This window comes from Vulpes vulpes, chromosome 16 (assembly GCF_048418805.1).
Source record: "Vulpes vulpes isolate BD-2025 chromosome 16, VulVul3, whole genome shotgun sequence".
NCBI lineage: Eukaryota > Metazoa > Chordata > Mammalia > Carnivora > Canidae > Vulpes > Vulpes vulpes.
In genome coordinates this window covers 19,636,822-19,661,598 of record NC_132795.1, presented here as the reverse complement: position 1 = coordinate 19,661,598, position 24,777 = coordinate 19,636,822, and the positions used below count along the sequence as shown (strand labels likewise).

The 24,777-nt window shown below is 38.3% G+C and overlaps 1 non-coding gene across 1 annotated transcript; it reads right to left on the bottom strand.

Annotated features, from left to right (window-relative positions):
- Window positions 1–8,405: 8,405 nt before the first annotated feature.
- Window positions 8,406–8,509, bottom strand: LOC112922949 (U6 spliceosomal RNA). The gene has a single exon (XR_003235562.1). It is a non-coding gene; the product is annotated as a U6 spliceosomal RNA (small nuclear RNA).
- Window positions 8,510–24,777: the final 16,268 nt, after the last annotated feature.

The following is a 24,777-nucleotide window of genomic DNA, read 5'->3' as shown; positions in this document are numbered from 1 at the left end:
AAGAGTCTTTTATGGTGGGATGCCTGGGTGGCTCAGTGGTTGAGCATCTGCCTTTGGCTCAGGGTGTGATCCCAGAGTCCCTGGGATCGAGTCACACATCAGGCCCCCTGCATGGAGCCTGCTTCTTCCTCTGCCTGTGTGTGTCTCTGCCTCTCTCTCTGTGTGTCTCTCATGAATAAATAAAATCCTTTAAAAAATGAATTTTTAAAAATTTTTATTTGTTTATGATAGTCACAGAGAGAGAGAGAGAGGCAGAGACCTAGGCAGAGGGAGAAGCAGGCTCCATGCACCTGGAGCCTGACGTGGAATTTGATCCCTGGTCTCCAGGATCACGCTCTGAGCCAAAGGCAGGTGCCAAACCGCTGCGCCACCCAGGGATTCCCTAAAAAGTAAATTTATGACCGATTTGATTTAACTTTAACTGCCAGGACCAAAATTATAATTCTAAGAATTACTCTCTATTATTTTTAAAGATTTTATTTATTCTGTGTCTGTCATGAATGAATGAATGAATGAATGAATAAATAAATAAATAATCTTTAAAAAAAATTAACTCAAGGGGCTCCTAACTGGCTTAGTTACTGGAGCCTGTGGCTCTTGATCTTAGGGTTGTGAGTTTGACCCCCATGTTGGGTGTAGAGATACCATAAAATCTAAAAAAAAAAAAAAAATTAACTCAAAATGGGCAAAAGTCATAAAAGTAAGACCTAACCATTCTTATGAGAAAACATAGGAATAAATATTCATGATGTTGGGTTAGGCAGTAATTCCTTAAATATGACACCAAAAGCACCAGCAATGAAAGAAAATATAGATAAATTAGATTTCATCAAAATTTAAAAGTTTTGGAGACACCTGGGTGGCTCAGTGGTTGAGCATCTGCCTTTGGCTCAGGGCATGATCCCAGAATCCCAAGATGGAGTCCCACATCAGGCTCTCTGTATGGAACCTGCTTCTCCTCCCTCTGTGTATGTCCCTGCCTTTCTTGTGAATAAATAAATAAAACCTTTAAAAATTTTTAAAGTTTTGTATTTCAAAGGACACTGTCAAGAAAAAGATAACTTATATAATGGGGGAAATATTTGCAAATCATATATCTGATTAGTTTCTAATATCTAGAATATATAAAGAAGTCAATCCAACAACAACAATGAACCCAATTAACAATAAAGGATCTGAATAGACATTTCTCCAAAGAAAATATACTAGTGGTCAGTAAGCACATGCAAGATACTTAACGTTATTAGCTATTAGGGAAATGTAAATCAAAACTACAATAAGGGGCACCAGGCTGTCTCAGTCCACAGAGCATGTAGATTTTATGTTTGAGCCCCATGTTGAGTGTAGAGATTACTTAAAAATAAAATGAGGGGATCCCTGGGTGGCTCAATGGTTTAGCGCCTGCCTTTGGCCCAGGGTGTGATCCTGGAGTCCCTGGATCTAGTCCCGTGTGGGGCTCCCGGCATGGAGCCTGCTTCTCCCTCCTCTTGTGTCTCTGCCTCTCTCTCTCTCTATGTCTATCATAAATAAATAAATAAATAAATAAATAAATAAATAAATAAATAAATAAATAAATCTTTAAAAAAAATAAATAAAATGAAAGGGGCACCTGGTTGGCTCAGTTGGTAAGCATGTGACTCTTGATTTCAATGTGCTGAGTTCGAGCCCTGCCTTTGGCATGGAGCCCACTTAAAAAAAAAAAGATGCCACTTTATTCCTATGAGGATGGATAAAATAAAAATAACAGACAAAAACAAGTGTTGATAGGGGTGCCTAGCTGGCTCAGGTGGAAGAGGGTGTGACTTTTGATCTTGGTGTCCTAAGTCTGAGCCCCACTTTGGGTGTAGAGGTTATTTAAATAAATAAATTAGCTTAAAAAAAATAAAAACAAGTGCTGACAAAGATAAGAAAAAATAGAAATCTTCACACATTGCTGGTAGGATTGTAAAATGAAACAGCTGCTAGAAAAACAGGAAGTTCCTCAAAATGTCAAACTTAGAGTTATCAGATGACCCAGCAATTCCACTTCTACGTTTATGCCACAAATAATTGAGAACAGATGTTCAAACAAAAATGTGTACACAAGTGTTTATTCATCATGGACAAAAAGTAGAAACAACTTAAATGTCCATCAGTTGATGTATGTGTAAATCCTATTTCTCAGCCACATACAGGAATTAAATATAGGCATACCTCAGAGATATTGCAGGTGCGGTTCCAGACTATCACAATAAAGTTAGTATCACAATAAAATGAATCAGGGGCACCTGGGTGGCTCAGTGGTTGAGTCTGCCTTTGACTCAGGTCGTGATCCTGGGGTCCTGGGATCAAGTCCCACAACAGGCTCCCAGCAGGGAGTCTGCTTCTCCCTCTGCCTGTGTCTGTGTCTCTCGTGAATAAATTAAATCTTAAAAAAAAAACAAACAAACAATAAAGGAATCAGATGAATTTTTGGCTTCTCAGTGCATATAAAATTTATATTTACACTATACTGTAGTCTATTAAGTGTACAATAGTATATCTATAAAAAACCCAATATAGGGCAGCCCTGGTGGCATAGTGGTTTAGCACCGCCTGCAGCCCAGGGTGTGATCCTGGAGACCCAGAATCGAGTCCCACGTCGGCTTCCTGCATGGAGCCTGCTTCTCCCTCTGCCTGTGTCTCTGCCTCTCTTTCTCTGAATGAATAAATAAATCTTAAAAAAAAAAAAAAAAACCAAACCCAATATATATATACCTTAATTTAAAAATACTCTTGCTAGGGATCCCTGGGTGGCTCAGCGGTTTAATGCCTGCCTTTGGCCCAGGGCGTGATCCTGGAGACCCAGGATCGAATCCCACGTTGGGCTCCCAGTGCATGGAGCCTGCTTCTCCCTCTGCCCGTGTCTCTGCCTGCCTCTCTCTCTCTCTCTCTCTCTCTCTCTCTCTCTCTCTGTGACTGTCATAAATAAATAAAAAAATAAAATAAATAAAAAAAAATACTCTTGCTAAAAAAAATGCTAACCATTATCTGAGCTTCCAGTGAGTCATAATCGTGATCACAGATCACCATAACAAGTATAATAATAATGAAAAAGTTTGGAATATTGCAAGAATTACCAAAGTGTGGCACAAAGACATGAAGTGAACAAATGCTTTTAGAAAAATGGTGCTGACAGACTTGCTCTATTGATGGACTTGAAATGTGGCCGCAAACCTTCAATCTGACTGGCTGGCTCAGTCAGTAGGGCATGTAAATTGATCTTGAGGTCGGGAGTTTGAGCCCCATGTTTGGTGTAGAGTTTACTTAAAAAACAACAAAAACAACCTTCAGTTTGTAAAAAATGCAATATATGCAAAGTGCAATAAAGAGAAGCACAGTAAAATAAACTATGCCTATACCAGTATAAGAATCATGAAGACATTATACCAAGTGACAGAAGCCAAGCATGAAAAGCCACATATTATATAATTCTATTTATTTGAAATGTTCAGAATAAGACAATCTATAGAGACAGAATAAGTTACTCCTTGTCAGAGTTTGGAAGGAGGGGACAATGGGGGCAAGCTAAACTGTGTTATTTATTTATTTATCTATTTATTTCAAAGATTTTATTTTATTTTATTATCTTTTAAAGATTTTAAGTGGGCAGCCCGGGTGGCTCAGCGGTTTAGTGCCACCTTCAGCCCAGGTTGTGATCCTGGAGACCTAGGATCGAGTCCCACGTCAGGCTCCCTGCATGGAGCCTGCTTCTCCCTCTGCCTGTGTCTCTGACTCTCTCTCTCTCTCTGTGTCTCTCGTGAATAAATAAATAAAATCTTCAAAAAAAATTTTTAAGTAATCTCTACATCCAACCTGAAGCTCTAAATACAACCCCAAGATCAGATTCTCATGCTCTACTGACTGAGCCAACCAAGTGTCCATAAACTGTATACTCTAAAGGGGTAAATTTCATGTATATGCATTATATCTGAATAAAGCTGTTACAAAAATTGTTTTGAATGAGAAAGAGCTCCCCACTCAGCAAAGAGTTTGCTTCACCCTCTGATCCTCTCCTGTCTTATGCTCTCTCTCTCAAATAAATAAATAAAAATCTTAAAAGTATATATATTTTAGGGCAAAATGCCTTTAGTTATAAAAAAATGTTAAGTGCATACTAGACTTTCACCTGGTTTATTCTCTTTTAGAAATTTATTTTTTAAACTTATTTTTAAATTTTTAAAATTTATTAGAGAGAGCAGGAGCAGGGGAGAGATGCTGAGGGAGAAGAAGCAGAAGCCCTGCTGAGCAGGGAGCCTGATCTGGGGCTTGATCATGACCCGAATCATGACCCAGAATCATGACCCGATGTGAAAGCAGACACTTAACCAACCGAACCACCTAAGTGCCCCTCTCTTTTAGAAATTTAACACAGAAATTCTAAAACAAGTAGACACAGATGCATATAACAAGGATGCTCCCTGAAAAATGAAAAACTCATGTCTTTCTTTTTTTCTTTTTTTAAAAAAAATTTCTAAAGATTTATTTATTTATTTATTTATTTATTTATTTATTTATTTATGATAGACAAAGAGAGAGGCAGAGACACAGGCAGAGGGAGAAGCAGGCTCCATGCAGGGAGCCCGACGTGGGACTCGATCCTGGGACTCCAGGATTGCACCCTGGGCCAAAGGCAGGTGCCAAACTGCTGAGCCACCCAGGGATCCCCAAACTCATGTCTTTCAAAGGGTGATTGGACAAATAAGTTACGATCTATTCATTAGTGGAGATCATCAGTCACTGAAAAGAGATAGTTCTATATGGGAATATAAATTAATTGGGAAAAAGAAAAAGCAAATTGCAGGAGGGACTGGGACTAGATGACCCAGGGCCAAGGCTTAGGGCACAATAGCTAAGGAGACACTTACTCTTAGGGAAATAGGAGTGTAGTGTTGCACCCTGAGAATGAGTGCCTCCTGGAATCTGACATCTCATCTCTCCCCTCTCTTGCCTCATTCTAGTTTCAGCCCTGTACAATTTAATCCTTTATCTGTTAATAATAACAATTTTGTATATAAATATATATGTATATAATTGTGTATACTGGTACAAACTTTTTTGTTTTTATTTTTAAAAGATTTATTTATTTATTTTAGAGAGAGAGTAAGCAGGGGAGGGGCAGAGAGAGGGGGAGAGAGAATTCCAAGCAGATCCTACACTGAGCATGGAGCCTACAGGGGCCTTGATCCCACGAGATGAGATGAGACTGACCCGAAACCAAAAATCAGATGCTTAACTGACTGCACCATACAGGCACCCCATTGGTACAAACCTTTTAGAAGGCATATATAGATGTGTGTGTGTGTGTGTGTGTGTGTGTGTATTTTATTTTTTAAAGTAATCTCCATGCCCAACATGGGGCTGGAACCCACAACCCAGAGATCAAGAGTCACATGTTCTACCCACTGAGCCAGCCAGGCATTCCTATGTGTGTGTGTGTGTGTGTGTGTGTGTTAGTTAAAGGGAAAAAACTGAGGAATATTTATCAAACTATTAGCAGTGGTTTTTCTGGGGCATGGGATTGTGGGAGATTTTCTCGTTTTCTCAATCATATACTTCTGAAATCTTATGTTAAAAAGCAATTAACAATTGCATATTCTTGGTTATTGAAAAAGCAAGGAAGATATTAAAAAATAATAGAAAAGGCACACAAAATAGTTCCATGTTCTATATATGAATACTGAATCTGAATACTGAGCTGAGTACTTTGTGTATCTGTGGTTGGTATCATATAGCAACCTTCACTACGTGAAGGATGAAATAATGAAAAAAAATGAGTATTAAATGCTTTTGAAACGTGTTTTATTTACTTTTGTTTATTTATTTTATTTATTTTTATTTAGTTGACAGAGAGGGAGAGTGACAGAGACAGCACAAGCAAGGGGAGTGGCAGACAGGAGAGAGAGAAGCAGGCTCCCTGCTGAATGGGGAGCTTGATGTGGGACTTGATCCCAGAACCTCAAGTACTGACCTGAGTCAAAAGCAGATGCTCAACCGACTGAGCCACTCAGGTGCCCCTGAAACATGTATTTTAAAAATTGTATGACAGGGGCGCTTGGCTGGCTCATTTGGGAGAGTATGTGACTCCTTATCTAGGGTTGTAAGTTTGAGCCCCACGTTGGGTGTAGAGATTACTTAAAAATAAATAAACTTGGGCACCTGGGTGGCTTGGTGGTTGAGTGTCTGCCTTTGGCTCAGGTTGTGATCCTGGGATCCTGGGATCGAGTCCCACATCAGGCTCCCCATGGGAAACCTGCCTCTGCCTCTCTCTCTCTGTCTCTCTCATGAATAAATAGGTAAAATCTTAAAAAAAAACAAACAAACAAAAAAAATCTTTAAAATAAATAAATAAATAAACTTTAAAAAAATGTATGACAGCATTCCCTCTGCAAAATTACATACTTGCCAAGTAGAAATTCAAGTTACACAAGTAAGAGCCAATTTTAGCTTCTATGTGAATACTGTCTTCCCATACATGCCTTACCCTTTTCTCTAGGTAAAGATCAGATTAGATGTCTTTCATATGGGAATTTCAAAGCAGTTTAAAGATATTAATTAGTTCTCACAACTCTGAATTGGGTGTATATTATCATGTCTATTTTCCATATGATAAGACTGATAGGCTGAATGGTTTCCCAGTATTCTATACCTCATATTGTTAGTGAAACCAAGAATATCATTACTTAATTGACCATGTTTTCTTTCTTGAGAAGAGATAAACCAATTTTGGGGTGGATAAGTCAAACTAAATAGCTATTTATGCATCAAACATTTTGTTAGAAACAGGTATTTTTATTTTTATATTTTCTAAATAACCTGGAGTATATTTTTTCAGTAGGCTCCACACCCGCATGGATCCCAACTCGAAGCTTGAACTCAAGACCCTGAGATCAAGACCTGAGCTGAGATTAAGAGTCTGATGCTTAAGCAACTGAGCCACCTGGGCATTTAAAATTTACTCTATACCCCAGTAGTTGGTTGGACAATATTTTCTAAATTAAAATTTCTATTTAAAATAAATAAATAAATAAAATTTCTATTTTTTAAAAAAGATTTTATTTATTTATTCATGCGAGACACACACAGAGGGGGCGGAGAGAGAGAGAGGCAGAGACACAAGCAGAGGGAGAATCAGGCTCCACGCAGGACGTGGATCCTGGGTCTCCAGGATCATGCCCTGGGCTGAAGGAGGCGCTAAACTGCTGAGTCACCGGGACTGCCCTAAGATTGCTATTTTAAAATATGTAAACAGGGGATCCCTGGGTGGCTCAGTGGTTTTGCACCTGCCTTTGGCCCAGGGCACGATCCTGGAATCCCGGGGTCGAGTCCCACATCGGGCTCCCAGCATAAAGCCTGCTTCTCCCTCTGCCTCTCTCTCTCTCTCTCTTTATCATAAATAAATTAAGATAAATCTTTTATTTTATTTTATTTTTTTTTAAGATAAATCTTTTAAAAAAATAAAATGTGTAGACAGAGGTGAAGCTCTGTTGTAGTTTCATCAAAGATCTGCTTTGGGTATTTTGTCAATTATAAGAAATGTACTTACAGATGAAGTAACTTGGTTTAGTGACTAGGAGACCTACTTTTAAAGATCCTGACCTGGCATACTGGAAGGATACAATAAATTCTTGGAAAAGGCAGGGTCAGAATACACTTCACTTGTGCCATTACTATACTAACTGCTTTATTCACATTATCTCATTTAATCCACCACATTGCACTTCTCATTTTACAGATAAAGAGCCCAACTGAGACTTACCTGAGTCATGTTGATTAAGAAGGCAGGCAGGATTCTAAAAATCAAGTTAATAAAGCCAATTTGAAAAAAAAAAACGAAAGTCAATTTGAGTCTACCATGTTCTCCTTTTTGTTTTTAATTTTTTTTCAAAGATTTTATTTATTTATTTGACAAAGAGAGAAAGCACAAACAGGGAAAGTGGCAGAGGGAGGAGAAGCAACCTCTCCACTGAACAGGGAGCCTGATGTGGGGCTCAATCCAGGGACTGGGACTGTGGGATCATGACCTGAGCTGAAGGCAGACACTTAACCTTAACTGCTTAACTGACTGAGGCACCCAGGTGCCCCTCTTTCTTGTTTTTAATTTCCAACTTGAATCAGATGCATGATTTTAACCTGCCATTTTGAACTCTGTATTTATGAATATGCCCATTTAAGCAATAGTCATTATTTAATTCTTTTTTTAATTTAAAATCAATCAATTAACATAGAGTGCATTATTCATTTCAGAGCTAAAGTATAGTGATTCTTCAGTTACATATAACACCCAGTGTTCATTACATCAAGTGCTCTCCTTAATGCCCATCACCCAGTATCCTCCCAGCCACCTCCCCTGGCCAGCAACCCTCAGTTTTTCTCCCATAGTTCAAAAAATTATGAAATGCTTCATGAATTTACATGTTATCCTTGCGCAGGGGCCATGCTAATCCCTGTATTATTCCAATTTTAGTACATGTGCTGCTGAAGCGAACACTAATCTATTTAATTATTGATCAAATTTTTATGCAAGGAAACTATTTCCAATTTTTTCTATTCTCGTTTTTATTTTACTGAAATGATTATGTGGCAGATCAACTTTTTCCATGTACATTTTACAGTGAGATTCATTGCAGTCATCAGGTTTTATCCTTGTCAAATTCTGTCCATTTTAACTACTGCTATGGTGAGCTTTCTTTCACAGCTATTATTTTCATGAAACTTTATTTTTCCCTGTGACCCAAAGTATTTATTGGATTAAAAAGATAGGGTCAAAACATCCCCTTTTGCCTGGGATGCAAGAGTTTAATATAGGTCATTTCTTATGATGGTAATGATGAGGCAAGTCTTATCTTACCTTCTCTATCTATCTCACGGGAGGGAGGCTTAAATGCAAAAATAGATGTGAAAGTGCTTTGTAAGGTGTAAAAGTTAAGTAAATGTCACTTTACTGATTGTTAAAACAAGTCATATAAATCTATCCTCCTGGAACTGTTCTAGAAGGCAAACACCTTCTTATTCCTGCTGTAATGTTATTTGCAAAAATGCTTGCAGACTTCAGCTGATTTTCTAAGTATATCCTAGTGAGCTAGTGACTTCACTCTGTTCTCTTGTCATTCGTTTTCCATTCTGACCTCATTAATTTTTCTTTCTCTAGCCCTTGTCCTGAAATCCTCTGTGATGGATTACATATGGATGTTATAATGGATTTGTACCATTGGTTATCAGTTTCATCATCTTGGTTGCTGTAATTGTTGCATGGGATTGAATGATAGTGTTACTGGCTGGCAGTTGCTTGAGAAAAATTAAAACAAACCTGTGACCAAACAGATGATATCTCAGCAGGGGTTGCAGGTACACTGTTATTATAAGAGATTCTTCTTATCACACCTCTGTCTCTTGCTTAATACACTACCTGCTTGTACAAGAGTTTGGAAGGAAGGAGTAAGGCCACTGTTAATCTAAGCAAAGCTTACAAATTCTATTATTTACTGTAAGGCCTAACGTTTATAGGTTTAGGGTTTTTCCCTTTTAATATCCTAAAACAGCTTAAGTATTCAAGCATTGTTTTCAACAAACCACATTACTTATAAATAGTAACATTAGGTAAAGGCCCATGAGAAGTGATACAGTTTCATTATATTGATTTTGTCCTGCTCCTAGGGTTAGTATAAGGACAAAGATATTTTTTTCTTTAAGAATCTGCTACATTTCTTATGTATAGTTTTGTTCTTAAACAGTATCCTGCAAAAGAAGTGAAAGTTTGTGGATTAGCAATGTGATTGTTACTGGCAAAATGCCTTTCAGTTCCTCTTCTTAAAAAATAGCTTTATTGAGGCACCTGAGTGGCCCAATCAGTTAAGTGTCTGCCTTTGGCTCAGGTCTTTTTTTTTTTTTTAATTTTTTTTTTATTTATTTATGTATGATAGTCACAGAGAGAGAGAGAGAGAGAGGCAGAGACACATGAGAAGCATGTGTAAAAAAAGAGAAGCAGGCTCCATGCACCGGGAGCCCGATGTGGGATTCGATCCCGGGTCTCCAGGATCGTGCCCTGGGCCAAAGGCAGGCGCTAAACCGCTGCGCCACCCAGGGATCCCCTGGCAAAGGTCTTGATCACAGGGTCCTAGGATGGAACCCTACATTGGGCTCCCTGCTGAGTCGGGAGTCTGCTTCTCTCTCTGCCTTTCTTTCCCCTTGCTCTTTCTTTCTCTCTCTCTCTTTTTAAGATTATTTATTTATTTATTCATGAGAGACACAGAAGGAGAGAGAGGCAGAGACACAGGCAGAGGGAGAAGCAGGCTCCACGCAGGAAACCTGACATAGGACTCGATCCCGGGTCTCCAGGATCATGCCCTGGGCCGAAGGTGGTGCTAAACCGCTGAGCCACCGGGGCTCTCCTCTCTCTTTCCCTTAAATAAGTAAAGTCTTTAAAAAAAAAACACCTTTATTGAGATATAATTCTCAATACAATTCATCTATTCAAAGTGGACAATTCAATAGCTTTTAGTGTATTCATAGAGTTGCGCAACTATCACCGTGATCAATTTTGAAATGCATTCATCACCTCAACAGGAGACTCCTTATCCAGTATTGTCACTTCACATTTATTCCCAATGTCCTTCATCCTCCACCCCTGTGCAACCACTAATCTACTTTCTGTCTCTAAATTTGCCTATTCTGGACAATTCACATACATGGAATCATACAATATGTGGTCTTCTGTGACTGGCTCCTTTCCCTCAATATATGGACTTCAAGATTCATCCATGTTGTAGCATGTATCAATACTTCATTAGTTTTATGGGTGGGTAATATTATATTGCATGGATATACCACATTTATTTACCCATTTATCAGTTAATGGACATTTTAGTTGTTTCCTCTTTATGGTTAAAATGAACAATGCGGGCTCAGCAGTTTAGCGCCACCTTCAGCCCAGGGTGTGATCCCAGAGACGGGAGATCCAGTCCCACATCAGGCTCCCTGTGTCTCTGCCTCTCTCTCTCTCTCATGAATAAATAAATAAAATCTTAAAAAATATATAAAAATAAATCAAACAAACAATGCTTCTATGAATATTTGTGTAGATATTTTTTTTTTTCATTTCTCTTGGGTATATACCTAGGATTGGAATTACTGGGTCATATGGTAAACCAATGCATAGCTTTTATTTTTTTAAGATTGATTGATTGATTGATTGATTGATTCATGAGGGACGCAGAAAGAGAGGCAGAGACATAGGCAGAGGGAAAAGCAGGTCTCCCTGCAGAGAACCCAGTGCCTCCCGGGATCATGACCCAAGTCAAAGGCTGATACTCAGCCACTGAGCCACCGCTGCTCCAATGCTCAACTTTTGAAGAACTGTCAAACTATTCTCCAAAGTAACTGCACCATTTTACATTCTCATTAGCAATATCTCAGGGTTCCAATTTTTTCACATCCTTTTAGATATTTTTATCTATCTTTTTTATCTTAGCCACCTTAGTGAGTGTGAAGTGGTACCTCATTGTGATTTTCATTTGTATTTCCCTAATGGTTAATGATGCTGAACATCATTTCATATTTTTATTGGTCATTTGTAATCTTTTTTTGAGAAATGTCTATTTAGAGCCCTTGCCCATTCTTATTGGGTTTTCACTTTTAGTTTAGGAAATTCATTTCATATCTTAAATTCCTTTGAAAATTTTTCCTGTTGTTTTCTCTGCTACTTAAAAAGTATGCTTTATGTCGATTCATCTATTCAAATAAGTTCTGCATTTATTGAGGACCTAATATGTGTCAGATTTATGCTAAATCCTGATTCTAAAGTGCCAGGTCTTAAGGAATCCATAATCTCCTGGCTTCCCAAAAAGATAATTTGCAATGCAATGGTGTAAATGCTATTGTAGACCTCACAATGGGAGATTAAATTGGCTCAACAGTAAAACCCTTTCAGGGATATGGACAAGAAGGTTTTAACTAATGTTTGAGATGAAATATAATGGAGACCATGTTTTTTGCAGTAGGTGGAAAAAAATCACAGTGTACAGATTATACCTCTCATCAGTCAAGAGTACTACTGAAATACTGATGACATTAATCATAGAGATAGCTGAGCGAGAGAAGCTGGCATGGAGCAGAACTTGCAAGGCAGAGCTCTGGCCAAGCCTCGCTGGCAATACAATGGATAAAATCTCTATCTGAAGCCATCATTCAGAAATTACAGATTTAGAAAATATCACTGCTTTTGCAAATAATAATAATGGCATTGATCTCAAAAGCCACATTGCATCTCAGCCAGATCTGCTTGGTTTAAGGACAGGTAAAACACGTTAAACACATAGAGAACACATAAAAGAAAATCAGCATTGAACTATGCAAGAAGATAAATCAAAACAGAATGTACGACTTAGCCATTTGCAGCTAAGGATTTTCACCAGTTCTATAATGAAGAGGAGATGAAAATAAATATCAGAATCTTCTGGGGCCACCTGGGTGGCTCAGTCAATTGAGCATCTTCCTTCAGCTCAGGTCATGATCCCAGGGTGCTGGGATTAAGCCCCGCATTGGGCTGCCCAGCCGGGTGTCTGCTTCTCCCTCTCCTCCTGCTTCTCCCCCCACTCATGCTCTTTCTGTCTCTGTTTCAAATAAATAAATCTTAAAAAAAAAAAAAAAGAAACCTTCTGCATTTCATTTATGGTGGTATATAGACAAACTTGTATTGGCTGCATATAGGAGCTCTATTATACTACGTGTTTTAGCCACTTGGTAAGTTGCTTTGCGGTCTTCATGATCCCTTGCTTGAAGACGGCACTCCCATTCCAGCTAAAATATGTGAATCTGGTGGAACCTGCCAGGGACAATTAAAATTCTAGTGCCCAAATGGTTTATTTATACCATTTCTATTTCTGTTCCATCAGAGGCTTGAGCAGACTTTCACAGATGATATACTACAATAAAATAGAAAAAAATTAAAATAAAAAAGATATGAGTGACTGGGTGGCTCAGTTGGTTTTGTCCAACTCTTGATTTCAGCTCAGGTCTCAATCTCAGGGTTGTGAGTTCAAGCCCTGCGTTGGGCTCCATACTGGGTATGGAACCTACTTAAATGAATAAATAGGGACACCCAGGTTGGCTCAGGTCATGATCTTGGGGTGGTGGGATCAAGCATGGAGTTCCATTCTCAGCAGGGAGTCTGCTTGAGATTCTCTATCTCCCTCTCCCTCAAGCCCTTCCCCCATTCACACAAGTGTGCTCTCTCTCAAATAAAGAAATCTTTAAAAATAAATAAAATAAATAAAAAATAAAAAAGATAGTCACAAATTTAACCAATATTAAATTGGTTATTAGAGTATTAAATAGAATATTAATATATCCAGAAAATTTTAATAAATATGAGGGTATGGTATTGATATTAAAGTGTCATCTGCAAAATAATTTTTTTAATAATTTGTTTTTTGATAATGTTCAGAGAGTTTGCTTAATTTTTTTTGCATTTCCCAGGCAGCCCGGATGGCTCAGCGGTTTAGCGCCGCCTTCAGCCCAGGGCCTGATCCTGGAGTCCCGGAATCAAATCCCACGTCGGCCTCCCTGAGTGGAGCCTGCTTCTCCCTCTGCCTGTGTCTCTGCCTCTCTCTCTCTATCTCTCTCTCTCTCTGTGTCTGAATGAATAAATAAATAAAATATTAAAAAAAAATTTTTTTTTTTGCATTTCCCTACCTTGAGTATAATATTTGCCCTGGAGGCCAAAGACTACTTGTGATTTTTTGTTTTTCGTTTTAATTTCCTTTGTCCTGAACTACTATTTGAAATAATATTTTTTCTAAATAAAATAGAATACATTGTAGGAAGTCAAAGTGTTATCAAAAAGTATAAAGAAGAAAATAAAATTAAAAATCACCCAGAATCCCTTCCTTCCCAAATCAAAATCAGAAACAATGAAAATAGAAGAGGAATGTTACACTACTCCAGAGTGTGAACAAAACGTTTTGGAAACTCGGAGGACAAGGCAGGTAATGACGATCTGGGAATTGGAGAATGCTTAACCCTGCAATTATGCTGGGTTTTGAAAAAAGAATAGAAGATGCCTGGAGCAGGGGCAAGGAAAGGCACTAAAGGTGGAGGGAATAGTCTCTAGAAAATAACGGGGCCTCTCCTCTCTTTTCTTTTTAATTAGAAAGAAGGTAAATTTGGGAAAAGGCCTGGTATGTTCAGTGAACTGTAAGAGGTTGAACTCTGTCTGGACTTCTAGGGGGTGAAAAAGAGATATAGCTTGAAAGATTGTGAATACCTTTTTTCATAAGGTCAAGAAGTTAAGGGTCATACTATAGGATTGTCCTTAATTATACTAAAATAGGTGAGAGACAACTATAAATGTCATGTTGGTCATTAAACCTTTTTAAAAAAGATATTGTTTATTATTTTTGGATTTTGTTTTTATGTAATCTCTACACTCTACCTGGGGCTTGAATTTACAACCTCCAGATCAAGACTCATATATTTTACTGAGTGAGCCAGCTAGGTGCCCTTGGTCTGAAACTTTTAACTAGAAAATTTTATTTATCTGAATCACCGCACCATATTGTCCTCTCTTTCCCCATTTTCTATCACTAAAGCTTTGTGTCCAAGATAAAATAATCCTTATAGGGAGATGTAGGAAGGCAAGACAATGGCAAATATTTCCTACAGATGTTCTACATAAAAACTTGGCAAACAGAAGGCATATGAGTAATCCTTAGCTGTGAAACCATTCTAGTAATAGTTTGTGTTTGGTACATTTTCCTGAAGGCTCTTATTTTTGGAAATATGGAAAGATTATTCTGTAATATTTGAAAGAGGGAAAAAACCCTGTAAGTCTGATAGTTTCACTTTTTTATTCTGTGTTTTAAGAATAAATGTGTATAGTATATTTCTGGATAGCAGCAGATATACACTGAGAAAATTGATTATTATGAGAAGTATACAATGGAAAACAATCTCCCCCAAGAGCAATGAATTAGCCAGTAGCAGGCAATGAAAGAAAGCAAAAGAATATTAAAGATGCCAGAGATACTGTAAACCTCATGCTACATGAGATAGAGACATACCCTGAGATGAGCAGCCCATAATCAGCCTTCTTTTGAGTTGTTACTTTTATAACTGAAACTTGGATTTCTCTCCATAAAAAGGAGTGGGTGGTAATCTTGCTTTTTGAGCATTTAGACAAAGATTTTATCCTAAATTTGTTATATGGTTTGATTTCCTAACACAAAAAAGGTTTTGAAATTGGTCTCTTAGTTGAAGGGAAAGGAATACATTTAAATGAAAGAGGTAGAGGTTCAAAGTTTAAAACATGATTAGTTTTGTGTTTGGAAAATAAAAACATCACATTTTATGTTTAAATATCTAATAAGTTTAAATAGGAAAAATTCTAGATTAAGGAAGAAAAAGTAAGTTTTGAGGTGAATATTTCTGTGTTCCAGGGTCTTCTAAAAAAGGATGAATAAGTGTTTATATTGGATAGGGTGAAGGTTGTGGGGATGCATATTACAGTAGCTTCAGCTGCTCTTGAAATTATTTGTGTAATTTCTACAAGCAGATAGTCTAGTGCGGTTATTTGGAGGTCATTATGAAAGGCCAGATAAATATTTATCAAAAGCCAGAAAAATTAAAATGCAAGGCCATAAGACAGTCTTGTTTCCTAACTTCAGTACATTTCAAATGCTTATGCAAGTCTCAGCATCTAAGTGAGAAGAATGTTGACATGCTTAATAACTGGAAAAAGTGTTGAAAAAGTACCAAACATTTGTAGAATGTTCAGTAAAAAAATACGTTCTGTTATATATTTTTTCTATCCTCAAGATACAAATAAGCCTATGCAGGGTCAAATATTTTTTCCTTGTTTTGTGTCCTCAATTGGATGGCTTTTTACCTCAACGGCTACTGAACATTTTCTGGGTATGTAGCAGCATATGATACAGTTACTGTTCTCTGATATTATAAATCTTTCTGGAGAAATATGATTTTCACACATTATGGGGCACCTGGCTGGCTCAGTTGGTAGAGCATCCATCTCTTGATCTCTGGTTCATGAGTTCAAGTCCCACACTGGGCACAAAGTTTACTTAAAAATAAAGAGATTTTAACACATTAAATAATTGTATGTAAAATAGGGACACCTGGGTGGCCCAGTTGGTTGGTTTCACCTCTTGTTTTCACCTCAGGTTGTGATCTCATGATTATGAGATTGAGCCCCACATGGGGTTCCATGCTCAAATTCCCCCTCCCTCTCCCTCCTCTTCTGCCCTTCATCCCACGTGTGTGCTCTCCCTCTCTCAATTAAATAAAATCTTAAAAAAATAATTTTATATGAAATAGAAATAACTTGTACCTTTTTAAAAAATTATTTATTTACTTGAGAAAGAGGGAGCATAAGCAGGAGGAGGGGTAGAGGGAGAGGGAGAAGCAGATTCTCCAATGAGCAGGGAGCCAGGGTCAGGGCTGGATCTCAGGACCCTGGGATCATGCATGACCTGAGCGGAAGGCAGCCACTTAACCACTGAGCCACTCAGGCACCCTTAACTTGTGTTTAAAAAAAAAATATATATATATATATATATATATATATATATATTTATTTATTTATTTGAATGCTCAGCAGAAGTGCACTATAGGGAGGGGCAGAGGAGAGGGAGAGAGAGTCTTAAGCAGACTCTCCACTGAGCGTGGAGCCTGATCTCACCCCCGTGAGATCATGACCTGAGCAGAAACCAAGAGTCAGATGCTTAACTGATTGAGCCAAGCAGGCATCCCAAACTTGTGCTTTTATCACTTCTTTGACAATAGATAACTATGTTATGCTCATCAAACTGAAATAGAGCTTTTAAAAGTTAATACTGAGAGGTTCCTGGGTGTCTCAGTCAGTTAAGCTTTGTACTCTTGATTTTTTTTTAAGGATTTTTATTTATTCATTCATGAGACACACACAGAGAAAGGCAGAGACACAGGCAGAGGGAGAAGCAGGCTCCCTGCAGGGAGCCCAACATGGGACTTGATCCCGGGACTCCAGGATCACGCCCTGAGCCTAAGGCTCAACCACTGAGCCACCCAGTGTCCCTGGACTTTTGATTTTGACTCAGGTCAAGATCTTGAATGGAGACATCAAGCCCCACCTCAGGCTCTGTACTCAGGGTGGAGTCTGCTTGTCCCTCTCCCTCCCTGTACTTGCACTTTTTCTCTCTCTAAAAGAAATAAATAAAATCTTTTAAAAAATGTTGATATTGATACAGCAATAATATTGTACACCCAAAAAGAATTTAATAAATGTTTATTGATTGATTAGTAACTTTCATAAGTCATAGTATTTCTGAATAAGTTGTAAGGGGTGATTCAGACCTTTCTGGAGATTATAAAGGGTAATTCATATACTTTGATCACATTAGCATATAAGTGGAAAAAATCCCTTGCTTCTACATTCTGGCTATGAACAATGGGAATCACACACATTAAGAAGAAAAATGTAAAATGATTTTTTCTATAAAATCATATAACTTAACACACAAAATTACACAAATAGTTCCACCTATTTCATGAGTAAGTTTAAACAAAGAATCACAAAATTTACACTGATATAAAATAGCATACCGTAGAAAGGCTTTTTTTTCTTTCTTTCTTTCTTTCTTTTTTAATTTATGATAGTCACAGAGAGAGAGAGAGAGAGAGAGAGAGAGAGAGAGAGAGAGAGAGAGGTGTAGAGACATAGGCAGAGGGAGAAGCAGGCTCCATGCAGGGAGCCCGGCGCGGGATTCGATCCCGGGGCTCCAGGATCGCGCCCTGGGCCAAAGGCAGGCGCTAAACCGCTGCGCCACCCAGGGATCCCAGAAAGGCTTTTTCTTAAATGTTTGTTTTCAACTTGTGTCCTTTAGGGTAGAAATGAAAACTGTCATGAAATATAATTTTCTTAATATAGGAAATTTGTGATACAAAGAAATAATAGAGTTTTAAAGCTGAAAACAAACAGGGATAGCTAGTCCAAATTTATTTTACATGTGAGGAAACGAGGCCTAAAAAAAATGAAATGATTTGCTTGAAGTCACAAAACCGTAGTAGTAGAATTAATAGCAGGTCTAAAACCAAAGTTTTAGGGGTCCATGGCTGGCTCAGTCAATAGTGTACGTGACTCTTGATCTTGGGGTTGTTTGACTCCCATGTTAGGTGTAGAGATTACTTAACGATGACAAGGGCAGCCCTGGTGGCTCAGGGGTTTAGCGCCGCCTTCAGCCCAGGGCCTGATCCTGGAGACCCCGGAACGAGTCCCACATCGGGCTCCCTGCATGGAGCCTGCTTCTCCCTCTGCCTGTGTCTCCGCTTCTCTCTCTCTTTCTCTGTGTCTCTCATGAGTAAATAATAATAATAAAAAAAATCTAACAAAAAACAAAAACAATGATGACAACAACAAAACTTTGGAGACATTATACCTAATTGTTTCCTTTAACAATTTATTGACATAAGAAGATTCTGTGGATGCTGAATATTGCCATTCTGCATTGTTTTGTTTTGTTTTATTTTTTATTTTTATTTTTTTAAAGCTATTATTTATTTATTCATGAGAGACACACACACAGAGAGAGAGAGAGAGAGAGAGGCAGAGACACAGGCAGAGGGAGAAGCAGGCTCCATGCACGGGAGCCTGATGTGGGATTCGATCCCAGGTCTCCAGGATCGCGCCCTGGGCCAAAGGCAGGCGCCAAACCGCTGGGCCACCCAGGGATCCCCCCTGTTTTGTTTTTTAAAGAGTATTCCTTGAATTGATCCCATGACTTGATAACTTGATAGGGTTCTCTTACCATATAGAATTAACCAAATCCTAAAACTGTGGAACTACTTAACTCCATCTTCATATTCTTCCATTACCCACTTTGATTCTTTTAATCACTGTAGTTTCAATAATTTTCTTTTTTTTTTTTTCAAACAAAAGGTCTCATATTTATTACTGAGCCAACCTACTAATGCAGAAGCATATTAACAGAGAAGAATCATTTTCCTGATCAAACACATCTATTGTTTAGGTTGTATTGATGCTTGCAGAGTGATATGTTACACACAAGTGACCTTCATGCAACATAAATATGTATGTCAACTCATGTGATTCCTTATGGATCCACCTTGGTTCTTCTCCACTGTGTCCTCTTAAGAGTTGTACCTGATTTTATTAACCAGTTTTCATTTAAATCCACTGGAGAATGGGGCGATTCTCCTGTTTCTTGGAGGAATTACTTGATCCTGAAAGTCTTGTGAAAAACCATGGTGAGGAATAGTCAACCACCCATACTATGGTGGCAGAGAAAAGGAAAGAGCTCAAATAATTTTCTTCCAGGGGTGTCTTACTGGCTCAGTAAGCAGAGCATGAGAATCTTGATCTCAGGGTCATGATTTCAAGTCCAACATTGGGTGTAAATATTACTTAAATAAATAAAACTTAAAAAAAAGATATTACATAAAAAAATAAAAAAGATTTTATTTATTCATAGACACACACACACACACACACACACACACACACACACACAGAGAGAGAGAGAGAGAGAGAGAGAGGCAGAGACACAGGCCGAGGGAGAAGCAGGCTCCATGCAGGGAGTCTGACTGCGACTCCATCCTGGGTCTCCAGGATCACACCCCAGGCTGCAGGTGGCGCTAAACTGCTGCGCCACAGGGGCTGCCCTTAAATAAATAAAACTTTAAAAAAATTATTTTCTTCCAATGGTTAGTCTTTGTAATTTCCTTTGTGTCTGGTGTACCCTTGGTACCATGACTAGGGTCAAGTGCTCCAGACCTTATATTGACCCCCTTGAATCTTCATATTATTTAACAATATGTCCAGTGGTTTGATTTGTTTCTGTGACTTAAAAAAAATACTTAGCTGTTCTCCTTCATAATTCTCATTTGTGAATCATGTCCTAGTTTTGTAAAAATGTGCTTGATATAATAATCTTACAGCAATGTTGCCTGTTATTTACTTTATCTGTTGAAGATAACACATATTATATTACTCTATATAAATTAGTCCAATAATTATCCTGTAACTTCTATAACTTAATAAAAATTTGATTTATATTCAATAACTATCCTGTAACATCTGAAGCCTTAAAATTTTTTTAAAGATTTTATTTTTAAGTTTTTATTTAAATAATCTCTACACCTAATGTGGGGTTCGAACTCACAACCCAAAGATCAAGAGTCACATGCTCTACTGACTGAGCCAGCCAGGTGCCCCTTCTCTGCCTTTTTTTTTTTTAGACTTATTTATTTATTTGAGAAAGAGAGAGTGGGGTGAGGAGAAGCAGAGTGGGGGGCGGATGCAGGACTTGATCTCACAACCCTCAGATCATGACCTAACCCGAAATCAAGGATGGGATCCTCAACTGACTGAATAGCCCCCTGTGTGCCTTTGTAAATACTTTCTTAGGATATAGTCTCAAAATTTCATTGATATTCTTAGAGTAACATTTGTGAAGAATTTGAGCTAATTTATCCTACAGAAACATCAATCTTTTTTTGAAGATTTTTAAAAATGTATTTTTTTGGAGAGAGGGAGAAAGAGAGGAACATGTGGACAGGTGCAGGCAGAGGGAGAGACTCTTAAGCAGACTCCCTGCTGAACATGGAGCCCAATGTGGAGCTCTGTTCCATGACCCCAAGATTGCAACCTGAGCTGAAATCAAGAGTTGGGTGCTTAACCAGTTGAGCCACCTGGGTGCTCCCAAAAGCATAAATCTTAAAGCCAATTATTTTCAGATTCTGAACATGTAAAATATAAATAAATATAAAATCGGATTCTAATTATTTATTTATTTATTTATTTATTTATTTATATTTTAAAAGATTTTATTTATTTATTCATGAGAGACACAGAGAGAGGCAGAGACATAGGCAGAGGAAGAAACAGGCTCCCCACGGGGACCCCGATGTGGGACTCCATCCTGAAACTCCAGGATCATTACCTGAGGTGAAGGCAGACGCCCAACCACTGAGCCACCCAGGTGTCCCATATACATTTATTTAAATATAAATTTCAGGGGCATATATTTCAGGAAGTTGTCTGTGAAAAAAATTTCGGTAGCAAGTCAACTCAAAAGCATGAATGAGATTCTAGGAAACATTTTTATTTTATATTTTTAATTTTTAAAAATTGTTTTATGGAGGGAAGGAGGGCAGAGAGAGAAGGAGAGAGAGAATGTTAAGCAGATTCAATGCCCAGCACAGAGCCTGATGCTGGGCTAGATCCCACAACCCTGAGATCATTACATGACCAGAAATCATGAGTTGGATCCTTCATGGACTGAGCCACTCAAGTGTTCAACATTTTTGTTTTAAGTGGTCAAATTATTTCATGCTCTTTTGTAGACTCATTGTCAAGTTTAACTCATTGCTACTTTTTTAAAAAATGATTTTATTTATTTATTCATGAGAGACACACACACAGAGAGAGAAAGAGAGGCAGAGACACAGGCAGAGGGAGAAGCAGGCTCCATGCAGGGAACCCAACATGGGATCCGATCCCTGTCTCCAGGATCACGCCCTGGGCTGCAGGCAGCACTAAACCACTGCGCCACCAGGGCTGCCCCTCATTACTACTTTGATGCACTGTGTTTCTTTAAATAAATATTTATATATCCCATGGGTCAGACTTCATTGAATCAGGTGCCCTTTCTCTTGACTTTATCTAAATTAGTGAATATTTGCCATGTCACTTCCTGCTTTCTTAAACTTAGGTCTGAAGAACTGTCTATGTAATAACACATCTTAAATAGTGATTCTAACTTGAAAAAGTCTATTTTAGTGTAGAATGAAACAGGAAAGTGTCCTTAAAATGTATAGCCAGAGGCAAAATGACTGTGTTCAAGATCAGTTTTTATGCTACCTGCCCTATTCCTAGGTCAAATGGAAGATTCACAGATTTTAGGAATTCTGAGATCTCAGCACAATCCATATTCACCCTGACATAAGGGCAGTACTAAATAATTCCAATTCAGTTCATTTCAACAATCTTTATTGCGAACCTGTCATATGCAGTTATTGTGCTTATTGCTGGGGATAGAGTGATAAGAGATCATCCTTCCTTTTTTAATCTAGTAGGGGAGAAAACAAAAGCAAGTAATCAAAATGCAGCCTGACAAGCAAGCAGAGTACTAGAAGCTTATAAAAGGTACAGAAGTAATGCTAAGTGTGGGTGCCTGGCTGACTCAGACCATAGAGCCTGTGTCTCTTGATCTTCAGGGTTGTGAGGTCAAGTCCCATGTTGAGCCTAGAGCTTACTTAAAAAAAAAAAAAAAGTAATACAAAGAGGGGATGATTAATTCTGTCTGTGGGGTCAGGGGCATCTTAGAAGCAATACTGTTTGAGCTGAGTATCGTATGGTGAACAAAAATTAAAGAGACAATCAGAAGGGGAAAGTACTTTCATGGCAACTAAAACAGCAAGCACAAAGGCATATGTATTTGAGAAAGTGTAAATTCTTTGGTATCACAGCTCAAGAGCAGGGACAGACTGGTTTGTTTATTGTGTTTTTTTTTTTCGTTTCTTTTTTAATTTATTTTTTATTGGTGTTAAATTTGCCAACATACAGAATAACACCCAGTGCTCATCCCATCAAGTGCCCCCCTCAGTGCCCGTCACCCAGTCACCATGCTTATTGTATTCACAGTAGTCTAGTACAGAGCCTGAAGCACCATGGAAAATAATTACTTGCTGAACAGAAAATGAATGAGAGGAAGCCTTGTGTCATTCTAAGGAGGTTTTTTTTTTTTTTTTTTAAGATTTTATTTATTTATTCATGAGAGACACAGAGAGAGAAAGGCAGAGACACAGGCAGAGGGAGAAGCAGGCTCCATGCAGGGAGCCCCATGTGGGACTCAATCCTGGGACTCTGGGACCACGCCTTGAGCCAAAGGCAAATGCTCAACCACTGAGCCACCCAGGTGTCCCAGGAGTTTTAGCTTAATCTTGTACTTCTCACAGACTGAAGCTAACTAGAAGCCAGTGGACTAGGGAGTCTTGGAAATTAGGTTTGTAGGAGTCAGTCCCTGAACAAGAAGAAAAGGGAAGGTAATGGGCCCGAGCAAATAGGCGAATGATCCACACCCTTATTACTACCTACTAGCTTTGTATGATGTGGCACATGCCTACGTCTCTAACTTCATCTCCCATGCTCCAATAAACTGGCCTCTTTTTCTTTTTTTCTTCATTTCAATTGGAAAAAAATTGACCCTCTAGATTAGAATATGCCTTGAGAATACAGCCTCAAGGGTGACACCTCAGCTAAACCGCTGAGCCACCCAGTCTACCCAACAATATGGGCAATATGAACAATATGAACAATATGAACAATGTGAGTCCACTTAAACACAAATTTTTTTAAATTTTTATTTTTATTTATTTTAATTTTCAAATTATACACCTTGATTGCAAACTTGTAAGAAACTGAGCAGAGGACCCTGTTAAATGCCTAGACCCCTGATACATGGAAACTATGAGATAATGAACTGTGTGATTTTAAGCGGCTAAGTTTGTGGTAATTTGTTAAGCAGTAATAGAAAATGAATATAAGTAGGGATCCCTGGGTGGCGCAGCAGTTTGGCGCCTTCCTTTGGCCCAGGGCGCGATCCTGGAGACCCGGGATCGAATCCCACGTCGGGCTCACGGTGCATGGAGCCTGCTTCTCCCTCTGCCTCTCTCTCTCTCTGTGTGTGTGACTATCATAAAAAAAAAAAAAAATGAATATAAGTAAATACCACAAGAGGATGAGAGAAAGGAACTGGGCTTCCTTATTCTTTGCTGTATCATTATACCCAAAATAGTGACTAGGACATAATTCATAAACATTTGTTGGTTATATAAATGAATAAAAAGATAGCTGGATGAAAGGATAAATTTCAGCTGGACAGGGAAAGAGGACAGGACTGGATTCTAGGAACAATATATATGCCAGTCGCTATAATGTAAGGAATACAACTTTCAGAGTTGGACAGGGGGCAGGGAATCTATCGAGCAGGTATAAATGTGGTTCAAAGACTTCTGGGAGCAGTGATATCTGATAATCTTGTTTTCAGATTTCCTTTATTATGTTATACAGTTGGCCCTTGAACAATTTTTTTTTTTTAAGATTTTATTTATTCATTCATGAGAGACAGAGAGAGAGAGGCAAAGGGAGAAGCAGGCTCCATGCAGGGAGCCCGATGCGGAACTCGATCCCGGGTCTCCAGGTTCACGCCCTGGGCTAAAGGCAGGCGCTAAACCGCTGAGCCACCCAGTCTACCCAACAATATGGGCAATATGAACAATATGAACAATATGAACAATGTGAGTCCACTTAAACACAAATTTTTTTAAATTTTTATTTTTATTTATTTTAATTTTCAAAAAGTTTTATAACTACAGTATAGTACTGTACGTGTATTTTCCTTATGATTTTTAAAAGATTTTATTTTTTAAGTAATCTTGGGGCTTGAACTCACAATCCAGAGATTGAGTTACCTAAGATAGCACACCTAAGGTCTGTTTATTTATTTATTTTCCTTTTTAAAATAAGTTCTATGTCCAATGTGGGGCTCAAATTCACGATCTGGATATTAAGAATCACAGGCTCTACCAAATGAGCAGCCAGGCACCCCATCTTCCTTATGATTTTTTAAATAACAGTTTCTTTTCTCAGGCTTACTTTACTGTGAGAATAAGTATATAATACATATATTATACAAAATATGTGTTAGTTGACTGTTTATGGTATGAATTAGGCTTCCAGTCAAATAG